Source organism: Dama dama, chromosome 24 (assembly GCF_033118175.1).
Source record: "Dama dama isolate Ldn47 chromosome 24, ASM3311817v1, whole genome shotgun sequence".
NCBI classification, from domain to species: Eukaryota; Metazoa; Chordata; class Mammalia; order Artiodactyla; family Cervidae; genus Dama; species Dama dama.
The window spans coordinates 6,002,234-6,004,845 of NC_083704.1; the positions used below are offsets into that span (position 1 = coordinate 6,002,234).

The 2,612-nt window shown below is 36.1% G+C and overlaps 1 pseudogene; it reads left to right on the forward strand.

The window, feature by feature from the left end:
* The first annotated feature begins 1,461 nt into the window (after positions 1 to 1,461).
* Positions 1,462 to 1,602, forward strand: LOC133046338 (U1 spliceosomal RNA; annotated as a pseudogene).
* Positions 1,603 to 2,612: the final 1,010 nt, after the last annotated feature.

Below are 2,612 nucleotides of genomic sequence, written 5' to 3' on the forward strand. Positions count from 1 at the left end.
CTTACTTATTTTCTCTCTGGATGATCTGTCCATTGATAAAAGGGGGGTATTAAAATACTCTACTGTTATTGAGTTACTGTTGATTTCTCCTTTTATGTCTGTTATTATGTGCGTTATATATTGAGGTGCTCTTATGTTGGATGCATGTATATTCTAATTGTTGTAACTTCTTGGACTGATCCTTTGATCACTATGTAATGCCCTTTTTGCCTCTTGTAAAGTCTTTATTTTAAAATGTATCTTCTCTGATATAAATATTGCTGCTCTGGTTTCCTTTTCATTTCCATTTGCATGGAGTATGTTTTTCTACTCCCTCACTTTTAGTCTGTATGTGTCTCTAAATCTGAAGTTAGTGTCTTGTAGGCCACTTGTACACAGGTCTTATTTTTTTAAATCCATTCAGTCACTCTCCATCTTTTAGTTGGAGCATTTAGTCCACTTACATTTTAGGTAATTATCAATATGTATATTCTTACTGCCACTTTGTTAATTGTTTTGAATTTGTTTTTGTAGGTCTTTTCTTCCTTCCTTTATTCTCTTCTCTCATTATCTGGTGACTATCTTTAGTGTTATGTTTGGTTTCCTTTTTCCTTTTTGTGTGTATGTCTATTATAAATTTTTGGTTTGAAGTTTTTCTATAGCAATCTCTTTCTATATATCTATACATAGAGAGAAATATGATTGTTTTAAGTTACTGATGTCTTAATTATATATAGTTAATATATGTTATATCTATTATATTATTAATGATCTCTTAATTTTATATATATAATTCAGTAACTATAGACAAATAGAAAAATCAATAACATATATATATAGAAAGAGAGAGAGAAAGACAGAGAGATGATTACTGTTTTAAGTTACTCATCTCTTAATTTCAAACACACTTTTAAAACCCTGTATTTATACTCTCTTCTCCTAATGATTACTTTTTGATGTCAAATACTACATCTAATTGTTTTCTGTATTCCTTAACTGCTTATTGTACATACAGATGATTTTAGTACTTTTGTCTTTTGACCTCACTACTAGCTTTATGTGTGGATGATTTCCTACCTTTACTGTATTGGGCTTCCCTGGTGGCTCAGAAGGTGAAGTGGCAGCCTGCAATGCAGGAGACCTGGGTTTGATCCCTGGGTGGGGAAGACCTCCTGGAGAAGGAAACGGAAACCCACTCCAGTACTCTTGCCTGGAAAACCCCATGGATGGAGAAGCCTGGTAGGCTACAGTCCATGGGGTCACAGACAGTCGGACACAACTGAGTGACTTCACTTTCACTTTCACTGTATGTTAACCCTTACCAGTGAGCCTTTTCCTTTTGTAAGTTTCTTATTTCTAGTTGTGGCTTTTCCACCTAAAAAAGTTAACATTCATTGTAAAGGTAGTTTGGTGATAGTGACCCCTTTTAGCTTTAGCTTGTCTGTGAAGCTTTTGATTTCTCCATCAAATATGAAAGAGAATATACTTACTTGGCAGAAGAGATCCCATGATCATGAAGGCATTTTCCTCAGGACAAGGCTTATCCATTGCACTCTGAATGCGCTGATCCTTGCAATTTCCACAAATGTGGGAAACTTGACTCTGTAATTTGTGATAGTACTCTCCTAGGCTTAAAAACTCTGGGGGGGAAAAAAAAAAAAAAACCTTGCTTGGCAGAGTTTATTCTGCTTTTTAAATTTTTTTAAGTCTTTATTGAATTTATTACAATATAACTTGTTTCATGTTTTGATTTTCTGGCTGCAAAACATGTGGGATCTTAGGTTCCTCACCAAGGATCAACTCACATCCCCTGCCCTGGAAGGCAAAGTCCTAACCACTGTACTACCAGGAAAGCCCCCAGAGTGTGTTCTTGGCTATAAATTTTTCTCCTCTATCACTTTAAATAAATTGCTCCATTCCCTTTTGGCCTACACAGTTTCTACTGAAAAATCAGTTGATAGCTTAATGGGCGTTCCCTTATATGTTATGTGTTGCTGTTCCCTTGTTGATTTTAATGTTCTCCCTTTAACTTTAGTTTTTGTCATTTTAGTTGCAACATATCTTGGTTTGTTCCTGTTTGTGTTTGACCTGTATGGGACTCCCTGTTCTTCATGAACTTGGGTGACTGTTTTCTTTCTCAAGTTAATGAAATTTTCATCTGTTATGTCTACAATTGTCTTCTCAAGGCTCTTTCTCTCTCTCTTCTCTCTCTCTTCTTCTGAGGCCCCGACAGTGAGTGTATTACTGTGCTTGATGTTGTCTCAGAGCTCTCTTAAACTGCCCTCATTTCTTTTATTCTTTTTTTTTTTTCCTGTTCAGCAGCAGTGATTTCTACCTCTCTGCCTTCCAGCTAAGTGATCTGTTACTCTGTATCATTTAATTTATTATTATTTTTTTTTTCCAGTGGGTTTTGTCATACATTGATATGAATCAGCCATGGATTTACATGTATTCCCAATCCCGATCCCCCCTCCCACCTCCCTCTCCACCCGATTCCTCTGGGTCTTCCCAGTGCACCAGGCCAGAGCACTTGTCTCGTGCGTCCCACCTGGGCTGGTGATCTGTTATCATTTAATTTAGTATTGATTCCTTCTAGTGTATTTTTCATTTCAGTTATTGCATTTTTCAAATCT